General features: G+C 44.3%; 1 protein-coding gene across 3 annotated transcripts in view; it reads right to left on the bottom strand.

The window, feature by feature from the left end:
* Positions 1-7,573, bottom strand: part of NCOA7 (nuclear receptor coactivator 7) — a 232,213-nt gene extending 224,640 nt beyond the window's left edge. For 2 of the 3 annotated variants that reach the window (XM_073575758.1, XM_073575759.1), the window contains exon 1: positions 7,385-7,572. The gene's annotated coding sequence lies outside the window, so the exon portion shown is untranslated. Of the gene's footprint in view, positions 1-7,384 lie in introns of all 3 variants that reach the window. The other variant, XM_073575760.1, reaches the window with a different exon arrangement.
* Between the last annotated feature and the right edge of the window lie 11,055 nt (positions 7,574-18,628).

The raw sequence follows: 18,628 nt of genomic DNA, 5'->3' as shown, positions 1-18,628 counted from the left end.
TACTTTATTAAATAGTCCCAGGTGGGACATCACTGTCCTGTGACAGATCGCTGATCTGTCACATCACAGATCACTGTGACAGATCAGCAATCTGTCACAGGCAGTGCACAAGGCTTCCTCATGCCTGCGCTTTGCAGGCACTGAGGAAGCCAGCTTCCTGCAGGCCCCCGAAGGCCCCCGTTGCCATCTTGGATTCGGGGGCCTGCAGGAAAGGAGCCCCCGGCAGCAGCGCTGCACATTGCACTGCCGTGGGGGGCTCAGGGAAGCACGGAGGGAGCCCCCTCCCTGCCGATGCTTCCCTTTAACCTCCGGTACACCGCGACCATGTTTGATCGCGGTGTGCAAGGGGTTAACGTGTCGGGGGCGGTCCGTGACCGCCCCTGACACATTGTGCCGGGTGTCAGCTGTGATAATCAGCTGACACCCGGCCGCGATCAGCTGTGCTCACCACGTGGGTGCCGCTGATCGCGGTAGACGTACTATCCCGTCCATGGGCATAGGGGCCCGGGTCCCATGGACGGAATAGTACGTCGGATGTCAGGAAGGGGTTAATTTTTGCTATTTCTCGTAAACACAGGTCACAAACAGATAATGCGTCTTCATGGGTAAAATGTGATTTATTTATTTTTTATATTACATTTAAAAAGATAAAGAGAAGTGTTTTCCAAAATTAAAATTGACCATGACATTGTATGAATGGTTTGAGTCAAATCTCACAAACAGGATTTCAGCATGACTAATGCAAAATAAATGACTAAACCATGAATTGCTCTTTGGTTCCTACTGACTTGTTCTGTAGTTCGGCTCCTTATAATGAGTATATCTGTATCTAATCTGTCAGAAAATTACTAAAAGAACTGTTGACTGGTTTATTATTTTTTAAACATATATACAGTATGTTGTTTTCCATTTGATATTGTGTTTTCCATTTCGTAAAAGTTGTGTCGCCCATGTGCATATGGACATCGCAGTCATAGCTAAAGGGAGCTTCCACTCTGATGAACAAAGCATGTGGCCTGCTGTCAAAACACCTATTAAGTGATGTCACAAAAAAATTGTTTGTTTTTTTTAAAGGAAAACACCTTGAACATTTGACAATGAAATAGGTAAGTCCCATGTGGCAGCACCCCTCTTAATTTTCAATAAACCCCATCATGGAGTGCATCCTAATTGGGCATCTCAGGTGGTAATATATTAGTTTATATAGCCAAAAAGTGATTGGGATTTAAAGGGATTGGCTACTACTTATCTATTGGCGGCCTATGTGATTGGTAGGGGAGCGACATTCGGCACTGCCACCGATTAGCTGCTACCGGCAGTGGCTGGAACACAGAGGCTCCAACAAAAGTGTGGTGGCTCCGGCGAGATACAACAGATTCATCCCCTATTCATTTGAATAGGGCACTACAGATCCACTTCATGTGAATAGGGGGTATGTAGTACCTGGCCTTAATCACTTGAGAAATAACGGAGCTGCATTAACCCAGAACGTCTGCCAATAAAAGCTAATTGGCACCCCCAACGAGCAGATATTGTTGGCCTACCTTAAGGATAGACCATCAATAAAAAAATAGTGGTCAATAATGATGCTTGTTAACATTTTCTTACTCATCTGGGAATAAGAAACTGCCTAAAATATAGCTACCGTAGTCTAAAAAGCAGCCTCAATACAAAGTATAGTACAAAGAAATAACCAGAATATCAAAAGACATTTTGTCCAGAATAAATTTTGGAGTGTTCTCCAGTGGTGCATACATAGTAAAGGAAGATTTCATCATTCTCAGGGTTTTCTAACCACGGGAGGCATAAAAGATGATCAGGTTATCTCACTACAGGGAACTGTTTTATTTTCAGGGGCTCCAACATTTCCGAAAACATCTATTTATATAATTGACTTGTAATGTTTTCATTTCCTGTTCTGTCTAGATATCACCGTATCCCAGAATTCCAAGCAGAGGAAGTTCACAGACCGCCATATTGGGACACCCAAGTGATGGGTGTCTCAATATGGAAACTGCTGCTGGTACCTACCTATTGCGCAGTACCACCAGCAGAACACCGTCGCACCACACACACACACACTCACATTCACACTCTCAGACTCTCACACTAACACACTCACAGTCACACTGTCACACTCAGTCACACTCACACACTCTCACACTCATTCACACTCACACAGCCTCTTGCGCGCTACCATCAGCGGAACACCGTCGCACTGCACCTGTGTGAATTCCGCGCAGGTGCAGTGAAACATTTGTCTGATCCTGGCGGCAGATGCGTGACGTGTCTACAGGCTGAGGAAGCCGGTCACATTAAAGGGATCTCCACGAACAAAAGTTCATTTTAAAAATTGTCTGTGTCTGACCGTGTATGGGGCATACCACATCTCCTGGACAGGGGAGGAAACAAAAGATAATACTGACATTACAGCAGGGGATCACAGAGGATTCATTTTGGGAGGAAAAATATTTCACTGACTGTTTTTCAACAATATTTTACCTCACAAAATGAATCCTCTGTGATTTCCTGCTGTAGTGTCAGTATTTGTCTTTTGCATCCTCCCCTGCCCAGGAGCAGTGGTATGATCTGTACACGGTCAGACACAGGGGTGAGAGAGACAGACCACAAGGGGAGACAGCTCAAACAGGACAGCACATGAGGGGAGAACACAGCACAGGAAGGAGAGAGACAGCAGACAAGGGGGATAGCACATGAGGTAGACAGGTCAAAGAAGAGAGAACAGATGGGAGAAGTCAGCACATGGGGAAAGAGAGTGGATAGGTGGGCGAGCACATGGGGGGAGAGATTCTCAATGCTGCAAAGCCTGTCCCCATCGTGACATTACCGCCCTCCCGATGCAATAGCATCGGGCCTCCATCTAGTAGTTCAATAAGTGTCCAGACATTGGCAGAAGTGCTCCCTTAACAGCTTCCATCTGTCTTCTGCCCACTTGGCTCTGTGTGACAGACAAGTCTCTTCCTATACACAAGTAGAGCGAGACCTCTCAGCCAAGCGTAGACTGGAGAAGCTGGGTGGGAACCACTCAGTGGACAGTACTCCCTGTGCCCGGCTCTATTTCAGATATTTGTTATTGCTCATGCAATAAAGTAGCCTGTCGCTCTTTTATGCTCTCTGTAGTAAGAGCTGCATGAAACTGATGACCCCGTGATGTCATCCAAAGAGGCAAATATTACCGATATGAAACTTAAACAGCAAGCACAATTCCCCCCCGAAACGTTTTGCCGATTACAGGGCATCATCAGGGGATAGGACAATGCAATTGATAATATGCACCTCTTATCTTTGGATGGCACTCCTGGGTGCCACCTATTATATTCCTGATAAGCAATCCCTACCTTTATTAATCCGAACATTAATAATTTTGTCATAGGCAAATATTAGTATTTCTCACCTCATTGTAAAGCTATACCTATCTTTTAAGAAAATGAATTAAATGTTCATTTTTATAACCTGCTAGTGAGGGTTAATATACGGTGGAGCTTTGCCCTTTTAGGTAAATTTGCCATGTATTACAAAAGAAATAGGATTAATCATTTCTTTATTGAAAAGTTTATATATACAGCTGATCAGCATTGCTCCAAAAGAAGCTTAGTGGAACCACTACTAAACTTCAGGTAAGTCTCCTAGTGTCAGACAAGAGCTTTAGATACTGTGACATCCATATACTGCCTAATTGGACACAGTTTGGGTTCTCATTGTATTATGTCATCTTGAACTTTAAAGGGTTTGTCCACAACTGTACAACTCCGTAATAATGATACCCACTTCCTGACCCATCACCACTCCCATGTAGTCAGCAATGAGTTCCCCACCTGTCTGGTGGGATCAACATCTGGCAGAAGTATCACATGGGAGACACATTTTGTCCCAGCCGAGCTAGAAGAAAACAATGCTTTTTGTGCTTGGCTCCAAGTATTAACTTTCATTTTTTTTAGATTCAGAAGGGTCCCATTGACTTTCATGGGGTCTGCCTGTTTTCCGTTATGTGTCTGCTTTTAGAACCAAAAAAAAGCTCATCAGAAAACGGAATTTCCTGAAAGCAAGTGTTATCCCAGCCTAAATGCAACATGTCAGAGTACACAGGATACAATAATAGGCAAACAATGGCGCATTGAATATGGAACAAGGAAAGAGTCCTTTACAAACAGTTTACACAATATGAGAATATTCCCTCTTCTGCATCACAAAAATATTTTTATTTTGCATCCACAGAATGAAGTCTATTGTGAATGTGATAGATTGGATAAAATAATGAAGATATGAATAATGATGTATTATTATAATACATCGGAAAAAATATTGTGTATGTGGAGTATCTTGGTGCCATATAAACAAACATTACCATTATTTCCAGTATTCCAGAAACGCCAGTATGGAGACATGGCTAATTAAATATATTGTCATGTTAGTATTTTAATAATTCTTTATTTTACGTCTTTTAATAATAGTCAGGTCACATGATGACAAATATTACAAGGCACTAGTAGATTATATCTTCTCTTCAGTCCTATCATTTACATGATGAAGTAAAGGTCATCTGTAAATATTATCATATTATTGACTAATAACACACAAGTGTTACAAATGTATTTCTATGCAGCATATGGCACGTGCAGAACAAGTCCTTGTTTTCCTCCAGCTGCAAGTGTGCGGTTTGGCCATTCCCAACCCCACCGACCACTGGACAACCCCAATCAGCACAATAAAGTTGTCAATGCGGAAGTTTTCTCTTCCATGTAGTGTGATGGGAATTGTAGCTCATCCACATGTACAAAAGGGGAATGCCATATGCTTTACATCCTGCTATTTCCTAGGCTTCATCTGAAAAACCTTTTTAATTATATTATTTGTCGTGAGTACCTGGGACGTTGTTCCAGATACAACCACCAGGGGGTGAGGAAGTAAGGAGTACAGAAGCTCACCGTAAGTGAGGACCTGCAGTAACAGGGCCAACGCCGATAGATGGCAGTAAAGAAGTCGAACATGCCGAGTCGTTAACAACCAAGAACGCAGTACCAGAGAGGAACACAAGAGTCAGAGGTCAGAACGGCGGTCGGAAGCACGGTATCAAAAAGGAGTGAGACGGGAGCACTGTTAAAAACACACCAAAGGGTCGGAACCGGGCAGGACCAGAGAAAACAGACACGGAATACAGCGGGGCAGGACAGAGTACAAATTGGGATGTACACGGCGGGAAACAGGCACATTAAGTAAAGGGATAGGGAGCGGGGCACACTAACACAGGTAGTCAGGAAGCAAAGGTCACGCACTGGGTGCACTGGGTCAGCAGCTCTAGCCGAAGACAGAAACTATCACTGACAAGAGCTATCGGCAGCAGTGCCGACGATAGCCATCCCCATATCAGAGAGAAGCAGAAAAGGTTAACTCCCACATGACAAGGCCGGGGAACGAAAAGCAGTACCCCGATCTGGATCATGACATTATTATTATTATTATTATTATTATTATTATTATTAAAGCCTTCAGATAGTTTATTTAGAACAAGAAATGTCAGGATGTGCCTGTCCACCATGCATATGTCCTACATATAGATGATATATGACACTTCTAAGGTAGCCACAGGCATTTGACAGCTGTTGATTAAAAGCCCAATCGGTCCAATAATGCCAGCCTTAGGGCTCATGCCCACATCCAATTTTTGAGTATGAGTGCTATCTGTGATTTTCACTAATAGCACGTGTACCTATGGTAGTCTATAGGGCCACTCCCATATCTGATTTTTTACATGGACAGAGTGGTCTGTGCTAAAAAATATATAAGACATGTCAGATTTTTATCTGTGGGTAACATAAAAATAAATCGTCAATGGGTCCATGAAAAATTCAGACTGCACTCGTATGACATCAGAGTGCGGTCCCATTTTCACGGACTGTCAGAATGGAGAAGGTGGAGAAATTAGTTTTCATTTCTCCACGTATGAGAAAGTCAGATGACACTCGGTACCACACTCTGATAAGGATAATCGATCCGATTTTCTCGTACATGAAAAAACAGACATGTAAAAGAGGCCTTAGGCTGTGTGCACACGCTGCGGATTTTGCTGCGGTTCCGCAGCGGTTTTGGCCGCTGCGGAACCGCAGCAGTTTTTGCTGCGGTGTACAGTACCATGATTCCCTATGGGAATCAAAAACCGCAGTGCAGACGGTGCGGAATTTTCCGCGCGGATTATCTGCGGTTTTCAATCCGCAGAAAGAATTGACATGTCAATTCTTTCTGTGGATTCTGCTGCGGTTTGCCATCTCCTCCATTGAGGAGATGAAAAACCGCAGGGCAAAACCGCAGAGCAATCCGCAGGTCTTTTGACCTGCGGTTTCACCTGCGGATTTTACAAAATCCACGCGGATGAAACCGCACCTAATCAGCAGCGTGTGCACACAGCCTTAAGGTTATGGGCTACCAATTCTATGGGCATTAATATTATCAGTCTTTTTCTACTGGTTCCTCACTGGCAGAACATGGTCTAGTCACCCACCATGGCCAAGGTCCTTGTCAAAACAATAAATATTGCTGAGTTTACCCATTGCATTAGATTGTCAGCACACCGTACAAGAAGCTAATGTAAGCTTTACTTTTATTTAGAGTCCTGTTCCTGATGTAAAGGCAGAGGTTTCAGGAATCTCTCTGATTTCTTTATTTTCTGAGGAGGAGGTGGATCGCTATGCCCTAGGCACACTCTATGTGGCATCACTGATGCCAGCCTGCTTGGGTGACATGTTGTGCACTCACTTAGACGCTGGCGCTACCTGGGTACCATCTGGCAATCTGCTGTCAACAACAGGAGGCGCATCCACTGTTTATGCCCTTGTTATTATTATATCTTACGCGGCTTCTAAGCCATTGTTTGTGGGGCAGGTTGGCAGTCAGCCCTTTCCAAAAAAGAATGAGGGAAAATGAGCCCATTTTGGGCAGCCTTATCTGTTGCATGCAGGCCCATGACACAACCGTTGCCAACAAGTCCCCGGCATGGCGCACACATTACTACACCTGCTGTGATGCTGTGTAGAAGAGATGACTGCTTGGATCGATGATGTCATCACAAGCACAGTGACGTCACTTTAATGCTCAGCATTAAAAATAGGAGAAAAAGTCATCTAGTGTAAAACTGAGTCCAGTAACCACAAGGGGTAAAACGTGGGCTAGTTGGACCCTATAGCAGTGTGCCCATCTATCTATCACATCCCATAACCCATGACTGGAGGCCCCGCCCACCTGTCACTTTCCTCCCACCAAGGCTGCTCTGTATAGCACACCAGTAGCATGCCAGGCGTGGTCAGCACGTAGAGTGTCTGCCCTATGCCCACACCTTGGCTCCATATGTATGTGATGATCCAGCACCCACCTCAGGCTCCCTCACCATCTGTGCCAGGCTGGTGCTGCAGAAGATGCCTCAGTCTCTGGATGGGGGGATCTCCACAGGGCAGCAGCACTGCCAGTCTCATTACACTGTGTTTACAGGCGGCAGATCCATGGATCACAGCAGCAGCAGATCAACAAGACAGGGCAGCATCTGGCAGTCCGCACAATCCCTCCTCCTCCTCCTCCTCCTCACTCCTTCCTTCCTGCTCGCCTCCTCCCTAGTGCAGTGCAGCTCCCACCCCACAGGCAGCACTCTCCTCCTCCCAGGGATCAGTGCTGCAGGGTGGCACATGCCAGCTGTCTGGTCCCCCTCACACCACTGGTGGGGGGCTTCAGCACTTATCACCCAGGAACATACAAGAAGTCCATATGGTGGGGGAGATAGTGATTCCTAGGAGGAAAGAATTTGCACTTTTTTGGAGCAAAAAACAACAAAAAACACAACATGACATTATATGTGGTTCATTTCACTTAGTGCTCGTTCACACAAGTATATTGTCAGTCCGAATGCTGTTCGTAAAAGAACAGACCGCCCTCGGACCAATGTTATTCAATGGGGCAGGGCAGATGGAGGATTTTTTTTTTCAATGGCTTGTGGAAAAAAAAATAGAAGCAGGCACAATTATCCTCCGTAAGTCAGATGATGCGCACCCATTCAAGTCTAAAAATTGGGCGTCATATAGAGCCACAGTGCTAGGGCTCATACTCACTTGGGAGAGACTCGCACGATTCTGCATAGAAATACATGCTCCAGTCCAAGTGCCGGCGGCAGTGCCAGGTTCTCATGTGAGAGACTCGTAAGTGAGTATGAGCCCTTAACATCCAATTTTTACTGATAAATGGCAATTCTGTGACATAGGAAACTGCAAATGATTAATACGGATTGTACATGGACCGTACACGGATAACAAGCGAGAATAATTGTCCAAGTTTTCTCAATGAAACAGAACGATTTTTTAAATACTTTTGTGAATCAGTAGTATCCTTGGGCTAAGTTCACAAGACTATATAAAAATCACCAGAAAAAAAACAGACTATTTTTCATCCGTATGGCATCTATATGTTCTTTTTCACATTGATATGGAATCCATTTTTATATCAGAAGCTAATAAAATTACAGTTTATTATGATAAGAACTGCAACAAATCTGTAAAAATCGGCTTATGTACATGGGATCTGATTTTTTTTTTTTTTACATACCCATACACTTGTATAGATCAGTCCCATCCGATATATAAAAGAGACTAGTACAAGCATTGGGATAAAACAGTCATCTGGACAACCCTATGGAATAACAGACCAAAAATATACTACCGTTCAAAAGTTTAGGGTCACTTAGAAATTTCCTTATTTTTGAAAGAAAAGCACAGTTTTTTCCAATGAAGCTAACATTAAATGATTCAGAAATACACTCTATACATTGTTAATGTGGTAAATGACTATTCTAGCTGCAAACGTCTGGTTTGTAATGCAATATCTTCATAGGTTTATAGAGGCCCATTTCCAACATCCATCACTCCAGTGTTCGTATGTTACTTTGTGTTTGCTGTGTAAGAAGGCTAATGGATGGTTAGAATACCCTTGAAAACCCTTGTGAAAGTATGTTAGCACAGCTGAAAACAGTTTGGCTGATTAGAGAAACTATAAACCTGACCTTCCTTTGAGCTAGTTGAGAATCTGGAGCATTACATTTGTTGGTTCCATTAAACTCTCAAAATGGCCAGAAAAAAAAGAACTTTCATGTAAAACTCTACAGTCTATTCTTATTCTTAGAAATTAAGGCAAATCCATGTGAGAAATTGCCAAGAAACTGAAGATTTCCTACAACGGTGTGAACAACTCCCTTCAGAGAAAAGCCCAAACAGGCTCTAACCAGAGTAGAAAGAGAAGTTGGGAGTTCCTGCTGCACAACTGAGCAACAAGACAAGTACATTAGAGTCTGTAGCTTGGGAAATCGACGCCTCACAGGTCCTCAACTGGCAGCTTCATTAAATAGTACACGCAAAACGCCAGTGTCAACGTCTATAGTGAAGCGGTGACTCCGGGATTCTGGCCTTCAGAGCAGAGTGGCAAAGAAAAAGCCATATCTGAGACTGGCTAATAAAAGGAAAAGATTAATATGGGCAAAAGAACACAGACATTGGACAGAGGAAGATTGGTAAAAAGTGTTATGGACAGACGAATCCAAGTTTGAGGTATTTGGATCACACATAAGAAAATTTGTGAGACGCAAAACAACTGAAAAGATGCAGGAAGAGTGCCTGACGCCATCTGTCAAGCATAGTGGAGGTAATGTGATGGTCTGGGGTTGCTTTGGTGCTGGTAAAGTGGGAGATTTGAACATGGTAAAAGGGATTTTGAATAAGGAAGGCTGTAACTTTAATTTGCAATGCCATGCCAAAGCCTGTGGACAGCGCTTGATTGGAGCCAATTTCATCCTACAACAGGACAATGACCCAAAGCACACCTCCAAATTATGCAAGAACTATTTAGGGATGAAGCAGGCCGCTGGTATTCTATCTGTAATGGAGTGGCCAGTGCAGTCACCAGATCTCAACCCCATTGAGCTGTTGTGGGAGCAGCTTGACCGTATGGTACGCAAAAAGTGCCCATCAATCCAAACCAACTTGTGGGAGGGGCTTCTGGAAGCATGGGGTGAAATTTCTCCAGATTACGTCAGCAAATTAACTTCTAGAATGCCAAAGGTCTGCAATGCTGTAATTGCTGCAAAGGAAGCATTCTTTGACAAAAGCAAAGTTTGAAGGAGAAAATTGTTATTTCAAATAAAAATCTTTTTTTCGAACCTTGTCAATGTCTGGACTAGATTTTAAATTCATTTGGCAACTCATTTGATTAATAAAAGTCTGAGTTTTCATGGAAAACACAAAATTGTCTGGGTGACCCCAAACTTTTGAACGGTAGTTTATGATCGTATAAACGCCTCTTGACGAAGAAGTGAAATGTGCGTTGGGGCAACGGGGAAGCCTGTGAGACTATCTTGGATCATGTACGTGCCCTTTCAGTTCTATTTGTATATGTCTTGCCTGGTATCACACTTGTGATAGTTAATATGATGAATTTGCAGTACATTTTGTTTGCTCCAGAGCTATTTGTTTGAGACATATCTATGTAGATATGGTTGCAAGCTATGCTTGCCATAACTCAGTATATATGTATGCTGTATCTATCCTAACTAAGTATAATTTGGGCCACGAGCAATATGGCTCCCTCTTTTGGTAGCAGTAACCCTATCATTGGTGCTATGTATAAATATTACATTTTGGTCTAATAAAATTTATTTGATTATTATGGCAATTTAGACTGTTGTTCTCATGGTGCTTCTATACCCATACACTTGTATAGATCAGTCCCATCTGATATATAAAAGAGTACATGTATTGGGATAAAACAGTCATCTGGACAACCCTATGGAATAACAGACCGAAAATATGATCGCATAAACGTATGCTTACATGTAGCACGGTGCACAACACAGCGCCTAAACATCAGTTTCGGGAACTTTAATGTTAGGTTAGGGTGATGAGATTTGGAGTAGAAAATGTCACAGCACATGCTCCATGCTTGTGAAAAAAAAACAAACATCTGTCCACCATTATGTCTTCTGATTTTCCTGTTTTCTCCCAATATCAGAGTTTTGTCTAAATCAGCATAAATGTCAGATTTCTAAAGTAAGTGCAACATTTTCTATACCAGGAAACTGGAAAAGGTCTGTCAGGAAGGGTAAAGTCCAATATATACATCTGTGAGCAGGGTCGGGATGCAGTGACAGGCAGGAGGCAGAGCAAGGGTTAACAATTCTTATGGTTTTAATAAAACGGGGTTAACGCCTCACAGGGAGAGGATGGGTTAAACAAGGGAATAAACAGGCCAATTGCAAAAAGGATATGCAGAGTCAATGAACCAGGTAGCGGCAGTTCTTTTGTACACTTATCGCGTCAGAAGTTCTTCAGACTGTAGACACTACTGGGGGTTTGTAGTGCCAACAACGGCTGGCACGGTGCTTGTCCAATAAGGTTCTGTTGGTAACGGTTGTCCGTATTCTGGCGGCAGTGGTCGGTCTCCGGCACCTTCCGCTGAACCCCTAGTCCATAAGCATATGTGGCCGGAACAAACAAGGCCGCAGCACTAGCAGGGTCCAACGCGAGCAGGAAGGTAGATACTGGTAAGGTGGGCCGCTGCAAACGTCTGTCCAACACCCGGTTTTCTCTATGGAGCACGTGCGCTGTACTCGCTGTCATGAAGCGCACGGCACCTAGCTCTCTGTCAGCTACCTGACACACTGCACTTCTCTCTCTGGAATCCCCGCTGGTGACGCCGGGAGTACATGGGTGCGGGTCGGCACATTCCCGGTGCTCAAGGGACGGAGCACTCCTCACTATGCTGCGCACTGTCTGTTCCCGCCAAGACTGCTTCCGCGCACGCTGTGGCTGCTGCCGCTTAGCCACACCCCCTGTTCCCGGGTGCAAAGGTCTGTCGGGTCTCTTACTCATTCCCCCGGACAACAGAGGAGACAGCCCCGACAGTTCTGGACCCGGCACAGGACATGTACCCACGGCCCAGTTCTCCTCCTTACACATCAGCTTTATTTTCAACAGTCTTAAAGGAACCTGTCCTTTAAAGGGGACCTGTCACCAAGTTTTGCCGATATGAGATGTGACCACCAACTTTCCGGCCTGATTTACAGCATTCTATAATGCTGTATATCTGTCCCCAACCGGACCTGAAATAGAAGAAAAACAGCTGCGGGGCAGCCCTGTCCGAGGGTGGTTGCTGGTCTTGATCCAGTTCCTCCCACCTTCCTGAGATGCTGTCTTACTTCTTGCTTCATGTGAATGATGTGTCCCCGGCATCACGCTCCGGCGCAGGTGTAAATATTTCTCTGCCCTGACCGGAGCAGCGCTAATCTTCTAACTGTAATTTCTCTGAAACAAGTGCGCATCCAGGCTCTGATTTATGCTGCCCGTGGTTTGGGCAGCATGATTCAAGTAACAGGTTCCCTTTGATTGTATATTCACATGTGGCAGATTTGTTGCTGGAATTTCTGCAACACAGTAGCTTCTATACAATACAGCCACCCATGTGCTGTCCGTGATTTTTACAGACTCGTACTGTATGGGTAATTTTAATCTGAGATACCTATCGAAAGTGGACGTGTATGTGTGATTTTTTTTGCAGACTGTAAAAGACACTGACATGTGATTAGCATCATAGACTTTAATGGGTGCGTGTTCTACCCATAAAATCACAGATTGGACACATACATGGAAAATGGACGTCTGAATGAGACCTAAAGAAGAACTCTGCAAAGTGTGCAAAAAGTTCTCTACTCACCTGACCTCGTTCAGTCTCTCTTAAAAGGGTTTTCCATTTTTAAGTAAATTATTGTACCCAGGTGTAGTTAAGTGTAAAGATGCTTAACGTATTCTTCCAGAATCTCCGCTGCTGTTCCAGTCTCTGTTCTTTGTCATGTCGACTCTTATGCAGTCAATCACTGAGTCGATGTGGATGACATGAGCTGCTCAGTGATTGGCTGCGCTGTGTGCATGTGATGGCAGCACTTTAGCTATGCAGAAGAGACCGGGGAAGTGGCGGCGACACAATGGCAGAGACATACACATACACAATGACATACGTCCGGAAGCCTGGATTGCGCTAAGAAGAGCCATTACCTGTCTGAATTTTGTTCTTTGCCCACTGTTGTTATATTTCTGTTATTGCAGAATAAAAGTTCTGTTTTTTTTTAAAAAAAAAAGACTCAATAAGTGCAAAATTTAAAGGGCCCACGGTGAATCAAACGGAAATTTTGCTACAAAGCCACAGCTAGTCTATTGTATGACGTCCTCTGTGGATTTTCTGCACCCACATCTGCACAAAAAATCCACAGCAAATTCACCTGTGTGCCTGTAACCAGAATGTTGTACTGTTCCTCCAAATACATTTGGGCCACTGATTTGCACATTTGCATTATTAGTGAGAATGGAAGGGGGATCACTAATTACAAAGCAAATCTGGAGGCTCACTTTAGCTGTCCAGTATTTTGCTTTATTTTTTCAGCTAATCAGCAGCACTTTCCTTTCGCTGGGTTCTGCTCACTCGCAGCCATCAGTCAGATTCATCAGTGAGGCTCTGCTCTCCTGAGAATATGGAGATGGAGCATTAGGCTGAGTAAGCCTTGGGTCTGCCGGAAAAGTGCACATTAAACAGAGGTTATTTTCTCGCGCTCTTCTGATACATTAGTGAGATAGGACTTCTTCTTTAGCAGTAGACATTTTACATCTAGAAACTGTGCGGCTGAATTCCAGAGCAAAAATCAGCTGCAGCTTCCACAAGATGCCATTATAATAGCTGAGTATATCAGATTGAACGGATATGCACTACAGGTCCCACTGAGAATCGCTGGATACCCCGGCTGGACACTCATGACATCACCTGACTGACAGTCTGAGCATAGCAACTTACTGTCGACAAGAAGTAATATGTTCATGAGCACCAGGGCCCACAATCTGCATTATTTGACATTATTGTCCTCATGTTTAATTTACTTTCTGTTTTAAGTGCCAATAAAAAATGTAAAGGGAATTTATCACCAACATTTTGCCACCTAATCTGAGAGCAGCATAATGCAGAGGCAGAGACCCTAATTCCAGTGATGTGTTATTTACTGTGCTGCTTACCCTCATCTTTTATACTGTCTGTCTGACTGCGCCAGACCATGTGATGTGATAGCTGCAGGGCATTATGGGAAGCCCGCAAAGCTGTGCCTGTTTGTAAAATGTCGCTGGGTATTATTTTGGCGATCCTTGCAAATTAAATTGCAAAGTGTTTGAATTTGTTGGCCCCTGCCAATTTCAGGAAATTTGAGTTGAAGTTGATCCTACGCAGATCGATTTGCTCATGTCCAATTGGCAACTTTCTGTCTATGTGTCGGGGTGCGGACTGTCTTCCCCTGTTCCTGCCCCTGAAGACAACAATCATGCCACGTATATAGTGTCATGTGGTTTTGCATGTATAAGTGATGTGCGTCTTAGGTGATGTGTTGTGGTAATGTACAGCATATAAATCATGTCAATTGTTACTGTATAATGTAAGTGGCGTACAGTGCAGGATAAGCAGAGGACTAGCTTACGATGGCATAAGTACGGTTTATATAGTGAGTGGTTTAGCAACAATATAGGACATAGGATAAGGACAATAGGTTTAGTCTGTAAGTTAGGAAACAGTTAATGATAGCACTAGCCCAGTGGGTGGGAACTAGTGTTAATAAAAAGGGAGACACTTCCTGATAGTGTGTGGTTAAAAAAGAGCAGTGCACAGGTCAGGTGAGGTGGGCTACTGGGGCAGCATGGGACAATCATTCGAGGCAGCGGGAGGCCATGTTGTCATCGCTGATGGACACTCCTGTAACGTCTGGAGCTCAGGGCTTGGGCCAGGTACCAAGGAGGGGGCCTGGTCGGACATCACGAGGTCAGTGGCTGTGGAATTACGTGGGGGGGCAGGTGGCTGGTCCTAGGTGCACTGCTGAAATGGACAAGAAAGGATGAGGCTGATGGAGTCAGTGAACGGGTGGCAGGGATGAAGAGGTTCTGTATTAAGGAAGGAAGAAATGTGAAATGCTGTTCCCTATCCCACATTTTCACCACCTGATGAACTTAAACTGACTAGTAAACGTTTGCCTGTTGTAAAGAACTTGGTGTCCCCTGAATTGTGCGCAGCGGCTCCTGAGGACAGAAGCCTGGTGGCAGCAGAGGCCTGCGGCCTATAAGTGAGTATGGTGCACCCAGTGTTAGACTGTGGTGTGAAGGGCCCACTAGTAACCAACTCCAGGGCCCCACTTTTAGGCTAAGTTCACACGTAGCGGAACACTTGCGGAAATTACCGCGAGAATTCCGGAATTCCATTCCACGGGAAAATCGCATTTTAAATTCCCGCGATTTTCCCGCGGAAAAACTAGCATTTGCAAGCGTAATTAGCTTGCAAAATGCTAGCGTTTTCCAAGCGATCTGTAGCATCGCTTGGAGAACTGATTGACAGGTTGGTCACACTCGTCAAACATAGTGTTTGACAAGTGTGACCAACTTTTTACTACTGAGTCCGCCTATGCGGCATCAGTAGTAAAAGATAGAATGTAAAAAAAAAATAAAAAATGGTGTTATTCTTACCCTCCGACGTCCCGCGCAGCCGTTCCCAGTAATCCTTTGCGAAAATGCCCGCGATGACGTCGCGCGAATGACCGCAAGACTTCGCGATCCCGCGAGAACAGACGCCAACGCAGGCATATTTGCAAAGGATTACTGGGAACGAGAGCGTGGAGAGAGGCGGGAAGGCTGCGTGGGACGCCGGAAGGTAAGAATAACAATATTTTTTTATTTTAAATTCTATTTTTTACAGGGACATGGTACCCAGAGACGGAGGACAGTCTCCTCTCCTCCGGACCGTGGGTACCATCCGCAGATGTTCTGCTTGCTTTCCGCATGGTGTGCACAGCCACATGCGGGAAGTAAGCGGAACAATGCATTCCTATTGGTGCGGGATCACCGAGATTCCGCAAAATTAATGAGCATGCTGCAGTTTTTACCGCAAAGCGATTCCGCCGCTGTAAAAACCGCAGCATTAGCACAGCATTGCAGAATCCCGTAGGAATGCATGGAATGCTTATTTTTCGCGGTTAATACCGCCGCGGAAACGCGAAAAAATGCAACGTGTGAACTCAGCCTTACAGCTACATGCAAATGTGACATTATCCTCAATCACAAATTTATATATCAATGAACTAGGTAGATTGATGAATGAATAAGATGCTGCCTTTGTCTGCACAAGTATATTGTGACAAGTGCAAAGGGGCCCACCGGAGGATTCTCCTGTAGGTCAGTCCAAGCCTGGATGCACCTCACACTCTACAGCCCACTGGAACTGGGACACCGCTTTTCTGTAAAGTGCTAGACCGTAACTGGACAGCACCTCAGTCATGATTACCGCTCTGCCGCACCTTGCATATGCACGGTGTACACAGAAAGCTGCCCATCTGTGAGGTAGGCAGGGTTATACAGAGCTTAGGCTAGAGAACTGGTACATCTACAGCAGATAAAACAGTGACTGTATCAAAAATAGTACAAGCAGCTCAGTAAGTGATGCATCACTGGAATCAGGGTATCTGCCTCTATAGTTTGTAGCTCTCAAATTGGTTAGCAAAAGCATGGTAACTAGAGATGAGCGAATATGTTTGGAAAACGATCGCCAAACATAAATTCGGCACGAACATGGTACATTCGAATTCGTGATCGGTAACACGAGCATTTTTCTTAAAATTGCAAAAACTCGGTAACATTCGGTAAAAGATAGAATAAAAGCCAGAAATTCAAGTGCTGCGTTCAGTGAAATCACAGCGTGACAGGTTAGAATAGAAAAGATAGAATAGATATATACACATAGAATATATATATATATACACTCACTGGCCACTTTATTAGGTACACCATGCTAGTAAGGGGTTGGACCCCCTTTTGCCTTCAGAACTGCCTCAATTCTTCGTGGCAGAGATTCAACAAGGTGCTGGAAGCATTCCTCAGAGATTTTGGACCATATTGACATGATGGCATCACACAGTTGGCGCAGATTTGTCGGCTGCACATCCCTGATGCGAATCTCCCGTTCCACCACATCCCAAAGATGCTCTATTGGATTGAGATCTGGTGACTGAGGAGGCCATTTGAGTACAGTGAACTCATTGTCATGTTCAAGAAACCAATCTGAGATGATTCGAGCTTTATGACATGGCGCATTATCCTGCTGAAAGTAGCCATCAGATGTTGGGTACATTGTGGTCATAAAGGGATGGACATGGTCAGCAACAATACTCAGGTAGGCTGTGGCGTTGCAACGATGCTCAATTGGTACCAAGGGGCCCAAAGAGTGCCCAGAAAAAATTCCCCACACCATGACACCACCACCACCAGCCTGAACCGTTGATACAAGGCAGGATGGATCCATGCTTTCATGTTGTTTACGCCAAATTCTGACCCTACCATCCCAATGTCGCAGCAGAAATCGAGACTCATCAGACCAGGCAACGTTTTTCCAATCTTCTACTGTCCAATTTCGATGAGCTTGTGCAAATTGTAGCCTCAGTTTCCTGTTCTTAGCTGAGAGGAGTGGTACCCAGTGTGGTCTTCTGCTGCTGTAGCCCATCTGCCTCAAAGTTCGACGCACTGTGCGTTCAGAGATGCTCTTCTGCCTACCTTGGTTGTAACGGGTGGCAATTTGAGTCACTGTTGCCTTTCAATCAGCTCGAACCAGTCTGCCCATTCTCCTCTGACCTCTGGCATCAACATGGCATTTCCGGCCACAGAACTGCCGCTCACTGGATTTTTTTTCTTTTTCGGACCATTCTCTGTAAACCCTAGAGATGGTTGTGCGTGAAAATCCCAGTAGATCAGCAGTTTCTGAAATTCTCAGACCAGCCCTTCTGGCACCAACAATCATGCCACGTTCAAAGGCACTCAAATCACCTTTCTTCCCCATACTGATGCTCGGTTTGAACTGCAGGAGATTGTCTTGACCATGTCTACATGCCTAAATGCACTGAGTTGCCGCCATGTGATTGGCTGATTAGAAATTAAGTCTTAACACACAGTTGGACAGGTGTACCTAATAAAGTGGCCAGTGAGTGTATATATATATATATATATATAGATGTCAGTGACACACACACATATATATGTATTACATAGATAGATAGAAGAAATGCCGGTAATTCAGCAGCCATAGTAGTGTAAAATCACAGCAGGAGCCGACAGGATAGAGGAGATGGTTTACACACAGTAAATACAAATAGAATAGTTAGATATATAGATGTCAGTGAAAAATACAATTAGTACAGTGTGTGTGCAAATTACTGTACATGTATTTAATTAATGAAAGATCATTTTTCTGAAAAAAAAGTGGTGTGGGCTCCAGCATAATTTTCATAACCAGCAGAGTGAAAGTCCCCCTATAATTAATAACCAGCAAAGATTATGCAGACAGCTACAGGCTGATATTAATAGCCTAGGAGGGGGCCATGGATACTGCCCTCTGCCAGGCTAAAAACATCAGCTCTCAGCCACCCCAGAAAATGCTCATCTCCAAGATGTACCAATTGCGGCACTTAGCCTCACTCTTCCCACTTGCTCTGTAGCGGTGCCAAGTCGGGTAATAGATGGGGGGGTTA

The sequence above is a fragment of the Dendrobates tinctorius genome, unplaced genomic scaffold, assembly GCF_039654945.1.
Source record: "Dendrobates tinctorius isolate UK_male_01 unplaced genomic scaffold, ASM3965494v1 ptg000046l, whole genome shotgun sequence".
Classification (NCBI taxonomy): domain Eukaryota; kingdom Metazoa; phylum Chordata; class Amphibia; order Anura; family Dendrobatidae; genus Dendrobates; species Dendrobates tinctorius.
Note: the sequence above shows the minus strand (reverse complement) of the source record. Positions and strands in the feature narration are given on the sequence as shown.